Source organism: Neofelis nebulosa, chromosome 4, assembly GCF_028018385.1.
Source record: "Neofelis nebulosa isolate mNeoNeb1 chromosome 4, mNeoNeb1.pri, whole genome shotgun sequence".
Classification (NCBI taxonomy): Eukaryota; Metazoa; Chordata; class Mammalia; order Carnivora; family Felidae; genus Neofelis; species Neofelis nebulosa.
Genome location: NC_080785.1, coordinates 94,771,892 through 94,784,854, shown reverse-complemented (window position 1 = coordinate 94,784,854; position 12,963 = coordinate 94,771,892). Strand labels below are relative to the sequence as shown.

Sequence of the window (12,963 nt, the reverse complement as noted above, 5' to 3'; positions counted from 1 at the left end):
TAAATCACTTTGGCGTGAGTATTTTCCTAGTGTAGAATGCAATTTTGTGTTCCAGTTTCCAATTTTAGGAGTTAGGAAGTTCACACTTGTCTCCTATTTCTTGGAGGTCTTGGTATGAAAGAACACATCAGAGATAATAGGAGTGGTGATGTCCAAATGGTAGGACTCAAACTCTGAAGGTGGAATTTTTCTGTGTTAATTTGTGTACTTAATGATCAGGTTATTCGTGAAGCTTAATTAATAGTTGCTTTTATACTGTGAGGGATACCTGTGGTCTCATCAAGTCTGCCACAGTTGTCTTGCTACATGGATGTTTTGCCAACCTGTAGGATGCCTGGGTGAACTGTGCCAATCACATACTCTTCATCCTTCTACTTAAGCATCTGTAGGAAGGATAGTGTGACTGTGGCTGTTTGGGCCAGAGCTCCTTGAGTAGATACGTAAGCATCCTGCAGACACCCTAGTGTCTAGTCCAACCTCCAAGTGCAGATAGAGTGATTTGGGCTGTGATGGGCTGTGTAATTAGAATTTGCCAGATGCTGAGCAGGCAAGAACATCAGGGGTTTGGTTCATCTCTTTGGCTATCATGGTTAATGTGTTAAATTAAAAGTGTTAATGTGTCAAGGGCTCAGTATATTGGGGTTGACAAAAGTATATGTTATATTTTGATGTGAAGAATACTATGATTACACATGCCATTGTAAGTGATATTTAATCAATTTGTTTTAGGTTTTTAACAGCTTTATTGATATATAATTTGCATACCATAAAATTACCAGTTTCAAGCACACAGTTCGATTGTCAACTTTTCCAAAGTGGCTGCACCATTTTACATTCTCATTAGTAATACATGAAGGTTTCAGTTTCTCCACATTCTCACCAACATTCACTTTTATCTTTTTGATTCTAGCCAACTGGGTGTGAAGTAGTATGTCACTGTTTTGTTGTGATTTCCATTTTCCTAATGACTGATGGTTTTCATGTGCTTATTTGTCCATTTGCATATCTTCTTTGGAGAACTCTCTCTTCAGATTCTTTGCCCATTTTTTGATTGGGATATGTGTTTTTGTGTATACATGCAGAAAATATTTTTATGTATTGTTCATACATGTCCTTTATTGATATATGATTTGCAAATATTTTCTCCTAGTCTATGAACTGTCTTTTCACATTACTGATGGCATCCTGTGAGGTACCAAAGTTTAGATTTTATGAAGTTCCATTAACTACCCCCCCCCAACACACACACACTTTGTTTGTTTGTTTGTTTGTTTGTTTTTGACACTTATGCTTTTGGTGTTGTATCTAAGAAATTATTGCCTGATCCAAGGTCATGAAGATTTATGCCTGTGTTTTTTTTTTTCCTAAGAGTTTCATAGTTCTAACTCTTAAATTTAGGTCTAGAATTTGAGTTAATTGTATGTATGGTAGGAGGTAGGGGTCCAAATTCATTTATTTGCAAATAAATGGATGTCCAGTAGTCCCAGCCTCGTTTGTTGAAAAAGTTATTCTGTTGCCGTTGTCTTGGCCTCTGTCAAAAATCAGTTAACCGTAAATGTTAGAATTTATTTCTTGACTGAGTTTTATCAATCTGTATATTTATCCTTGTGCCAATTTAGGTTTTAGAATCCCTAATTTTGCTGAGATTATTTATGAGATGATAAACAAATTAGCTGCTCTTAAAACATTTTGATTTTGAGTTCTCTCTCTTTAAAAAGCCATCATAATTTCTCCTATGTATATTAGAGGCTTAAACATTATTATGTAAATGTATCTTCCATTCAGGGACTTGTAACATACACACTATTGACTGATTTCTCTGGATTCCTTAAGTTTCTTATATAAATATGTATTAAGCAGTAAAAAAGTAGTGTTTATTCAATAAACTATAATGATATCTTTGTACACAGTTAAATAACTAGGGATTTCCATCATGTGCACCACTTTGGTGCAGTTTGCAGAAATCTCTAGAGGGATTTCCTCCTCTGTGTGCATGGTATGCAATTTTTAAGATCCCTTATGCTGCATGGTTTTGGCATTGGTGTGCTTTGTTGTAAAATACACTTATTAGGTTGAAAACATTTCAGGAAATATTTCTAATTTCATTAAAGAATATATCCTTGATTTTAAAAACTAAGAAAAAGGCCTTGAGAAGGTGACATTAAAAAGGGGGCACTATTGGGGCACCTGGGTGGCTCAGTAGGTTGAGCGTCCGACTTCGGCTCAGGTCATGATCTCACAGTAAGTGGGTTCAAGCCCCGCATCAGGCTCTGTGCTGACCGCTTATTCAGAGCTGCTTCAGATTCTGTGTCTCTTTCTCGTCTCTGCCCCTCCCCCACTCACGCTTTGTCTCACTCTGTTTCTCAAAAATAAACAAATGTAAAAAAAATTAAAAAAAAAAAGGGGGGGGCACTACTATGAAATGATCATTTCCATTTTGAAAGTGTTGGCAAGTTTTTAGAAGGATCTGTTTTTTTTTTTTTTTTTAATATAACCAAGTTATGGCATTTTATACCTTTGAAAAATGAGAAAAACAGGACAACATTGGCCCAGTTGCAACTCTGATCTTTCCAAGTGCAGTTTCAACTAGCACCATAAACTAAGCAGAGCAAGTTTGAAGAGTCCAGCACTGAGCAAATGGTGATGACCTTGCAGTGATCATATATTGTAGATATTGAGACCTCTCCGTTTAGAACACATAGCAGATCCTATAGAGAGAAAAGAGAGTAAAGACAAGTATCATGTAACTGAGAGGTTATGACCTTCCACCTTTAAAAGAGAAATTATTCTAGCCGGATGAAGGTGGAGTGTGGAGGAAAGGCATTCTTAACCCTTAAGAACCCTGATCTTCCTTAGACTGACAGCTAAAGGAATCTTGGAATCACCTGAGACCTTCCGTAAACAGTGGTGAGCGTGGCACGGAGACTCGAGAAGTGAAATTAAGTAAGTGGAAGCCCTACAATGAGACATTGGTAAGAATAATGAAGACACTTCTCATGTAATATTTTAGTTCTGATTTTATTAAAAATCTTGATTCCTGTAAAAACGTTTCTTCAAGTAATTAGAACGTGCAGTTCAGGACGGCCCTGCAGAACAGCAATGTAGCAGAAAAAAACTTGAGGCTGTAGTTTGACACATTTGTTGATATTTCCTTTTTAAGGTTCTAGCTTTTGAGGTCTTTAGAGATAGCTCCTTATCCACCAGGGACTAGGAAGAGGAAGCGATAGTTCTGTCTGGCATAAACTTTTATTTTTAGGTTTTCAAGGTAACTTCTCAGTAGTTGAATGCCATAGCTGGATTTATGGACTCTGCTGCTTGACACATGAGCATAAAAAGCTTATTCTAAATTCTGTTTTGTTTCCATGTTGGGAAAAGAAAAAGGCGGGGGAGAAGAAAAAGCACATCTCTTAAAAGTGCCATTGGGAGAGAGCTTTCAAACTTGTGAACCTGTGGATTTCTTTTTTAAGTGTAACCTCTTGTGTCGCCAAAATTCCAATACATGAGCATAGCAATGAGGTTTCTAGTTTAGAAATAAGTCTGCCAAGCAGCTCTTACCTAGGTGTTTTTTTTTTAATTGCTCAGCTTTCTCTGTCAGCAGATAAATTTTAGCTTCCTGTGACCTTTACCTTTGAACTCTGAAATAACACTTCGTAATAGTTGGTTCTGCCGCTTTGACAAATTATTAAATTTTCACGATGCTGTTTGCAGCCGAGCTCATTTTTAGAAACGAGATAGTCAGCTGTTTGGCGTGGCGGCAGGGTGGAATGAAGGGACCTGGCCGCAGGGACAGGTTGCTTTGTAAGCTAGAAAATGTCAGTCAGCAAACGAAGAAAGGGTCTGTGTGCGGTGAAATGAGGAGAAGCACTTCACTGTTCAGGGCTGAAGGCTCCTGGCAGATTTTACGTGAAGGACAGAGATGGTAGCATCAGTTAACTTCTGGAAGTTTCCAACAGTGATCTGCAAACTCAGATGGCATTCTTTTTTTTTTTTTTTTTTTTTCCCAGATTGCACTCTGACTCCTTTCTGGAAGGGGATTCAGTAGAGGAGCCTTTTGTACTAATGCAGATCTTTTTAGAATCCTGACAGCCCAGGGAAACACTCCAGGTGAAATGGAGAGGTGGTTCCTTCCGTGTTTCCTGTCTTCTGCTCAGGTTGGAGCAGGGGTTCTTGGGGCCAGAAGGGATTAGACTGTCAGTTATCCTGCTTGGCCTGCTGTCCAGTGGATCTCCAGGATGATCCTTCACAGGTGGTCAGATGGCTCTGTATGCAAACGTTACATCCTGGTGGTTGCAGGTGGATCCATTATACAGAGATACCTTCATTTTTCAAGTACTAGGGTATAAATTGCGGTTCCATTACTAGAAATTCATTTCATGCCCTAAATAATACCAAAATTGATTAAAAGCCACCCATTAATAGGAAGTACAGCACAAGTATAACCTTCAGAAACATTTTTTAGGTATGTAACACCAAGTTGTGTTACAGCTATATTGCAAAAGGTGTTTGGGTGGGTTTTTCTTCATGTACTGAACTGGCTGAAGCCACAAATAGAAATCCGGTTCTTAAAAAGAGAAATCAGTTCAGTGTCAAAAATAGACATTCTTCAGTGCTTTAAAAAGTCAAGTTCGTTTGTCTCAAATACTAATTGCTTTTTTGATGTCAACATGAAGCATTCCCGAAGTCTTTGGGATGGATCCATGGCAATTTTAATTTCTTCAGCGATTTCTCTTGTTTCATAGCCATCAAAAGCCCGTTGACAATAGAAGCCTTTTTTCTTTAATGAATTCAGCTCACTTTTCCCAATGTAATATTTCCATATTGTTTGCAGCCTCCCCCTGAATTCGGATGTGAAGCTTACCATCTGTCTTCCTGGAGCAATCAAACCATCTTTTGCTTCTTGCTGAAAATATCTTCCTTTGCATGTTGAGAGTGCTGTGACTTTTCTTAAGTATTTTGAATAGTTAATGATTCTGTAAGAATAATTTCCTACTTCAGATTGCTCATTTTCTCCTAGGGTTTAATACCAGTTGACTGTTGTTAACACTGAGAGGTGTTGTCTGTCCGTCCCTCTCCTTCTGTATATAGCTGTACAAACACTGTCATTAACTTTGTTTGTTTGTTTGTTTGTTTTCTTTTTTTAAGATCAGGCTATTAAAGCAAGGGGTCATAACTGCAACTACTGCGGGTCGGTGTCACCAGTACAAAGTAAATCATAGTCATTTCACAGGACTGTTTGATTTGAATGTGCTTCTTGAGCACAACTTTGTGTCATGGTCCACGTTAGGAGCCGTGAATACACAGTCCTGGATTTTAAGAATGGTGGGGGCATTTCCAAAAGTAGATAGGAGGAACGCTGTTGGTGGAGAGCAGCTAAACCATTAGACCATGAATCAGAATGGTGATTTTGTAGGAAAAGGAGGATTCTAAGTCTTTTGGGTGGGAAGAATGTGTATGTATATATGTATGTATGTATCCCTGTAATTTTGGGGTAATTTTGCATTCCTTTGCCTTTGTATTTTCTCCCCCTGTTGTTTGTTTCCTTTCAGTTTTCCAATTCGGTTTCAGCCTCGATTCTTTGATGTTTGTAACAGTGAAAATTGGAGCAAAAGAAATGTCTAACAATAGTGTCTGAGCTGTGTCAGTGCCCTGCAAGCAGAGGAACCAAGTGTACGACTGTGGGTTGTGAGGAAGAGGGTGTCAGAAAGAAGGAATTCTAGGGCTGGGGTTGGCGAGAGGGGATCTGGGCTTTGCTCTAGATTGGATGCTGTCAGGAAGCAAGAGTCATTCTCCCATTGGGTATGTTAATAAATCTTATCTAGGAGGAGGAAAGAATCAAGGCTAAAAATGTAACTGGTAAAGAAACAGCAGCGTCTCATTTTAGCCAGGATAGGGACACGTTTGATCACTGATGTGGTTGGAAAATGTTCCTACTTTGTCTGTGTTCAGACATGGTTATGGAGTCGTTGTGGTTTTGTCCTGATCTTTCATGGTTACAAGGCCTGATCTGATGTTGGTGTTCTGTGAGATTGTTCCCGTTCGCCCAGAGAGCACGGGGCCCAGCCATGAGTGCTTGGCTGGCTCCGGATGTCAGCTTTTCTCTCTGTTGCAAAATTAAAATGCCCAATGTTTGCTAGATTGCTTCTATTGAGGTACTTTACAAAAATATATGTATACTCTGATTCTTTTTTTTTTTTTTTTTGTAGCAGTAGGAAAGCTATATATGAAATATTAGCAATACTAGTAATATTCACATTAACAATGTCTGGGCAGGATTATAAATGTTCTTTTTGGCCTTCATTGGCATTTTCTGCCTTTTTTTTTTTTTTTTGAAGAAAATAGTCATTACTTTTATAATAAGAAAAAGTAATAGGGGCACCTGGGTGGCTCAGTCAGTTAAGTGTCTGACTTTGGTTCAGATCATGATCTCACCTTTTGTGAGTTTGAGCCCAAAGTTGGTCTGTGCTGACAGCTCAGAGCCTTGGAACCTGCTTCAGATTCTGTGTCTTCCTCTCTCTCTCTGCCCCTCCACTGCTCACGTTCTCTCTCTCTCTCCCTCTCTCTCTCAAGAATAAATAAATATTTTTTTTTAAAAAGCAATAATAAAAGAATGCATATCTCTACTATTTTGGATCTTTTTTTAACTTAACATTGCAAATCATATGAAATTCCCTACATTGTTGAAGTCTAATCTTAAGTCAAGCATTCTTTAATGGTTATATAATATTCCATCCTATCAATAGGTTTAATTTTTCTTAACCATTCTCATACTCTTGGACCATTAGGTTGTATCCAGTTTCTGGCCATCATAAATCGTGCTGTAATGAAGTGAGAAATCTTTGGGCATGAACTTCGGCTATGCTTTTTAATTTTTGCCTAGCACTGATTCCCAAGATGGGAATTACTGAGTCAGAGGTCATGATGATTTTTTAGGCTTCAGATGCATATCACCAAGTAAAAGTGCATTCCAGAAAACATACCATTTACACCGGCTGGTACCTACCTGTTTCACCACACTGTCTTTACCCGTTTTGATACACAAAGAAAGATAGTCCATTGTTCTCTTTTGTAACTTCTTTGTATTATTAGCGATTCTGAACATTTTTATTTACTGGCCACTTACACATCTTCCTTTATGATTTGTCTGACTGTATTCTTTGCTTGGGGCAGCTTTTAATATTACCATAGAAGCCAGGACAATGAAGACTGTCCATTTGATATTTATTGTCAGTTTGAGCACAAATTATTGCTGCTTACTGAATAGCCTGCAGCCTTTTCTCCAACTTTGGCTAAATCCGGAATAATTATTCTTGTTCCCAGGGAGGCATTATGTAGGAGTCATAATGAGACTGTAGAGTAGACACTGAAGTCTGTAAAAAGAGGACACATACAGGCTCCTCCACAGATGTGAGTCTGCCCTCAAACCATCAACTCTGCCACGTGCATGGAGGCTGTCAAGGACAGACCAACGTGCTCTGTTAAAGGCAAGTTCATTTGACTTGGTTTCTTCTCCGATGGTGTTCATCTTTATTTTTTTTCTTCCCTGTTTGCTTTACTTCGAATCGAGTGAAGTGCTTGTTCAAATACATGAACGTGTGTGTTTGGGTGCCTTTTTCTGTTACTCAAGGCTTGGCAGTTTTGTATTTCTTTTTCCTGTCTGCACCACGCGAAGCTCTCCCTCCAGCCATCTGTAATTGAGATTATGCACAGTTAACATCAGAGGTTCTTGTGCGTCGCGCAGACCATTAATTCAAGTTTAATGACCCAGTGGATGACTTTTGTGTTTCCTCTGCTGTTGACGGGGTCCAACCTTGAACCCAGCCCTGGGAAATGTATCCTCAGACAGCCGCAAACCGAAATACAGACCCGAGGCGTTTGGCATGAACCACCATGGGACTCATAATGGAAGACTTAAGTGGTAACATTGCTTAAAAATCCTTTGTTCACTTTTAAAATCATACTTGCAGTTGTGCATCGGCATAGGCAGAAATTGAAGATTGTTGGTCTACGTAGGAGCCTACCTCACGTGTTGGCCACAGTCGATTGCTGAACCCATATAGATGGGGAGGTGGATACACAGATCTATATCTGTCTGTCGTCACCAGTTTTTTAATATAAAGGAAACTGCCCCTAAGTGGTACCTCTGGTGTTTTGCTTCTTTTTCTCTCATTGAACCCATAGCTTGGAGTTCTCGGTCACTAAATTGACGGTTATTTTGTCTTGATATGGTATTTCTTAAGTTTCAGAACGTTGTTTTGTCTGCACACTTTTCACAGGGTTGGTTAACTTCACGGGGCTTGCCCAGAACCTGTGTTGCACTGGCATCGTATTTACTCAGACATTGCTTGAAAGCAAGTGGTCCATCAAGCAAGCTCTGGAAATCTGTGTCCTGAGACTTTCTGTGGTAGCAGTTTTGGCCTGTATTTATCCTCTTTTAAACATGTTAAATTACCTCTAGGGAAAGGAGATTGAGGGATTATAACTTGTCCAGAAAATAACCACTGAATTTAAGCAATACTGTATTTGGGAAATTCTCCTTGTCTTCACACATGCTTTATGTTCTTTCTTGATGGTGTTTGGGAAAAGCTGTGTGTTTGAAACTTTGGTACTGAGCCAAAGCCAGAAGGAGGTGGTGTCTCCCACCTCCATCCAGATTCAAGACTCCTCTCTGTTGTCAGCAGCCAAACACCATCCCAGGTCTTTTCTGTGGTCACTAATTTTTTCTCACTTGCCTTCTTGAATTAAAATTTTTTAACGTTTATATATTTCTGAGAGAGACAGACAGACAGAGCATGAGTGGGGGAGGGGCAGAGAGAGAGGGAGACACAGAATCCAAAGCAGGCTCCAGGCGTGGAGCTGTCGGCACAGAGCCCAATGCAGGGCTCGAACTCACAAACTGTGAGATCATGACTTGAGCCAAAGTTGGATGCCCAACTGACTGGCCACCCAGGCGCCCCGCTTTCTTGAATTTCATTCCTAATCTTTTCCAACTTTGGATTTTTAAGTCCTTCTGTGACAAGTCCTGCCCATCCTTATGCCCTTTGTCTATTTTTACCGAGACAGTCTTATTTGGCATGTCCTAAACGTGCTGAGTTTTCCTTTTGTTTCCTTATTCCTCAATTTTATTATCTCGAGCTCCAGCACCCTCTGTGATCGGGCATTTTATCTTTGTGGAGTCTGTTTTCTCCAAGCGCCTCGGTCTTTCCTGCAGGAACGCACCTGCCATCCAAGACTTGCCCGTGGGCTTCCCCCACTGCCCACTCTTCCCTGCACCATCGTCTGCCTCCAAGCAAGCACTGCTGCTGGTGTTCAGGAAGCCTGAAGAGTCAAGTGATTTATATACTTGAAAGATCACAAGATGATTAAAAAGGGGCCAATCACACTCCTTTTCCTCCATCAGGGAAGAGTGGGCGATGGGTAATGACGGGTGTTATGTTGCCAGAATCGGTGGCTTTATTACAGCCCGATAGGAATCCCGCCCCGTGTGTGGGAGATTCTAGGATGTGCATCCTTACCTCTCTGTACTGTAGCAAAGTACTAGATAGATTTATCAGCACAAAACGTAGGAGAATAAAGTATATTGCTGAGGATGTGAGGGCTCCTATTGAAATATAAGTACCGAGAGTGCTGACTGCCAGAATGTGGATTTATGGGAAATAAAGCCCTAAAATACTTTCTCCAACAAAAAAGAGACCTCTTGGAAACAGTTTTTCCTCTCCTTTGTACTTAGCTCCCATTGAGCTTAAATTGCTCTCAGTATTGTGTTAATGACAATTCAATATTATGGGATGCAGAAGATGAACCAAATAAATTAACCAGCTGCTTTTAAAGGTAGTTCACTCGATGACTCATCCTCTAAAATGCTTTGTAGAACATTCATGCTCAGTAGGTCTCTAGGCAGTTTTATGACTAGAAGAAAGAAATGGATTTTATTAAATGTCAGTGAAATACAGGCAGATAGTTTTGCTGTAGTTAAATTAGTGTAGAATATTTGTAAGAAAAGTAGCTTGTCTTTCCTTATATCACGGAAGCAGAACTTTCCTTGGCATTCCTGCCAGGCAGTGTGTTTCTGCTTGAAATTCCCATAGATTAGGATTATAAAAGCAAATGGAGAGTGGATAGTCTGGTCCTTTTCTGGCCTGTATGAAACCCTGTACCCTATAGAATCCAAATCAAATCCCCATGTACTGCCTAGTTGTACTGGGAGAGTTTCAAAGTACGGTAATGGGAATGCTTCGTAAATTACTAGCTGCCATTTAAGGTTTTATACTACGTATGGATTGGAAATGAGGACTCATGAGTGAGGAAGAAAGTAGAGTGGAGATGGAAGGCAGAAATAAGTGCTTCAAGGACCAGGGGAGGTAACTCAGAGGAGAGAAGCAGGCCAGGGCTAGCCAACCAGGAGAAGAGGGCCTGGCGGTGATGGGGAGAGCCTTAGCAGGGCACAGACACATTTCAGATCCTTACTGTTGCGACCCAGTGAGAAGCCAAGTGGCATCCCTGAAATAAAGGAATTGCAGTCAGCTGAACTGAAGAGGAAGACTAACCTTAAAAGTACTTGCCAGTGGTGCCTGGGTAGCCCAGTTGGTTGAACTTCTGACTCCTGATTTCAGCTCAGGTCATGACACCAGGGTCATGGGATTGAACCCTGCCTCGGGGCTCTGCATCGAGCGTGAAGCCTGCTCAGGATTCTCTCTCTCTCTATCTCTCTCCCTCTCCCTCCCTCCCTCTCCTCTCTCTCTCTCTCTCTCTCCCTCTCCTCTCTCTCTCTCTCTCTCTCTCTCTCCCTCTCCCCCCCCATCCCCCTCTACCCCTCTCCCCGACTCACGCTTGCGTGCTTGCTGTCTTTCATAAACAAGTACCTCCCAAATTTGTGATCAGAGGTGCACAAATTCCGTCTTTTGGCATTGAGCAAAGGGAACAGGACTGACGTGTCAGGCGCAGGACACAGAGTCAGGATAACTGAGCCTTTCCTCAAGGGATGTACTTGTTCCATCGAGGCTGTATTCATTGTGTATCAGTCGGTCACAGGGTTCTTTCCTTTAGGTTTGAGAAGTTAGGGCAGATGCCATTGTGTCCAAAACAGCTTAGGGACATCACTAACGATGGGCTGAGTAACTGGAGGGTTTGGGGGGTGATGTAGGTAGCCTCCTCTTGCGGCAAACACATTGTGTGCATAGGCAACAGGGCAGGCAAACTTGGCAGGGCGCGGGAAGCCTGCTCGCTATCTAATACTTACTTTGCCCTGTGCATCTAGCAGGGCATGTGTGGCCACTTCCCTGCTGCATTTGCAGTGCCCTGGGGAGATGAAAAGTAAATATGTAAATCCCAGCCAACAAGACACAGTATGGTATTTGTTATCTGTGATAGAACCAGCCTGACCCTAAAATGTATACAGAACCAAGAAATGAGGAGGACTTATGAAAGAATCCTAAGGGGGCACCTGGGTGGCCCAGTCGGTTAAGCGTCTGACTCTCTGTTTGGGCTCAGGTCATGATGTATCTCATGGTTTTGTGAGTTCGAGCCCCGCATTGGGCTCTGTGCTGACAGTGCAGAGCCTGCTTGGGATCTATTCTCTCTCTCTCCCTCCCTCCCTCCCTCCCTCCGTGTCTCTCTCTCTCTCTCTCTCTCCCTTCCTCCCTCCCTCCCTCCCTCCTTCCCTCCTTCCCTCTCTCTCTCTCTCTCTCTCTCTCTCTGTACCTCCCCTACTCCTACTGTCTCTGTATCTTTCAAAATAAATAAACTTAAAAAATTAAAAAAAAAAGAATCCTAAATGATGATCTTCTCTAGTATATATTTAAGGCCGTTTGTTTACAGATCATTTATTATTTTTCATCCACAAAATAGAAAATGATTGAAACTGAGCTATTTGAGGAACATCAGAAAAGAACACAAATCGTGTCTAAAACTGTAATGCAAATGAGTTAAAATGTGTTTCCTTTACAGAAGGTAGGTAGTATATTAGCCTCCCCCGCCACCCTTCTTTTTGTTTGTTTTTTTGAAACCCTCATCAGTTAACACAGACGTGTGCCATCTGCACTATGAAAGTATCATTAAAGAAGCTTCTTTGATCCCATGTCAGAGCAGGGTACCCAAGGTTTATCGTAATAGAACTCCGTAAACTCCGACTCAACCTGGAGACCAACTGGATTCAGAATTCTCCCTTCTCTCCTTTCCTTCCTGCCCTCTGCTGGAGGTTTGCCTTGGAGCTAGAGCAGGAGACAAAGGAAGGCCCCTGTACGCAGGCCTCAGCTTCCTGCCAGAAGCCAAAACACACCCACCAGCAACAGAGGGCTCCGCTGGAGTGAGTTTGGATCTTGGTTGGAATTGCAACAAGATCTCATGAACAGTTTCCTAAAGTTAATGCCTCATTGAAAAAGTAGGTACACTTCATGTGAGTTAATTCTACTACATACTCAGTGTGACTCCAAATTCCTTCCTTCTCTGAGTTTCAGTGAATTGTTGATGCTGTTTCGCTTCAACTGTTACCTGTGAAATCATCCCGATTATAAAAATAAGAGAATGGATTTTCATCCCCATATGTATTAACATAAAATTAATTCACATGTTCTATGCCGAATAATAAAAATAATATAAATCTCCTATCACCTGTTTCTAGAATTAATTAGGATTACTTTGTATTGTATCCTTCAGGTTTTAATATACAGATACACCTTCATTTTGTATTTAAGGGCCATCATGTTTAATACTGTTTTGCAATCTGCTTTTTTATTTAATGGGCGGCCCTGAACATCCTTTTACATTAATAAGCGTACATCGATAAAATCACTTAAAACTGGACACACACTTTTTGGTGATCTAGCTTCACCACATTTACTCCAACATTTCCCAGTTGTTAGTGCATTTCTAGCTGTTACAAAGAACTAGACATACTTCTTTATTCGCTTGTCTGATCACTTTTTAGCAGAAATTTCTAGGCATGAACTTCTTGGGGTCCTTTTTAAA

At 40.8% G+C, this 12,963-nt stretch overlaps 1 protein-coding gene across 2 annotated transcripts in view; it reads left to right on the top strand.

Moving 5' to 3' along the window:
• Positions 1–12,963, top strand: part of VPS41 (VPS41 subunit of HOPS complex) — a 186,033-nt gene that overhangs the window by 90,932 nt on the left and 82,138 nt on the right. Inside the window, exon 1 of one of the 2 annotated variants that reach the window (XM_058725449.1) lies at positions 12,277–12,376. The exons of the other annotated variant lie outside the window; for it this stretch is intronic. The gene's annotated coding sequence lies outside the window, so the exon portion shown is untranslated. Of the gene's footprint in view, positions 1–12,276; positions 12,377–12,963 lie in introns of those variants that run through there. 2 annotated transcript variants of the gene reach the window in all.